This window comes from Trachurus trachurus (assembly GCF_905171665.1).
Source record: "Trachurus trachurus genome assembly, chromosome: 5".
NCBI classification, from domain to species: Eukaryota; Metazoa; Chordata; class Actinopteri; order Carangiformes; family Carangidae; genus Trachurus; species Trachurus trachurus.
This window is the reverse complement of record NC_139896.1, coordinates 436,871-437,224: the sequence shown is the minus strand read 5'-3', so window position 1 is coordinate 437,224 and position 354 is coordinate 436,871.

The following is a 354-nucleotide window of genomic DNA, read 5'->3' as shown; positions in this document are numbered from 1 at the left end:
CCCCCCGACCCCCCCGACCCCCCATCATCAAGTCCTGTAGCACAGTTTACCTTAAAGGGACAACCAGGAGTTTCTCCATCGGCAGAACGAAAAATTCCGCGACAATAAAAAGTCTGATATTAATGTGGATGAATCTCCGTTACCACTTGTTAATGGTCCATTTTAGATAAATCTATGGTTTTGTCTCTATGGTTATTTTGTTATTATTAGTGGTGGTGGAAATGCTGGGCGAGCCAACCAGCGTTTCTTTACTTTCGGTTTCGTGGCGAGTCATGAGAATAACGCCGCCGAATCTCCGTTTATGGTGGGAACTACGACGGTATGTGATCGTCTTCCAACCTCTGACTTTAATTC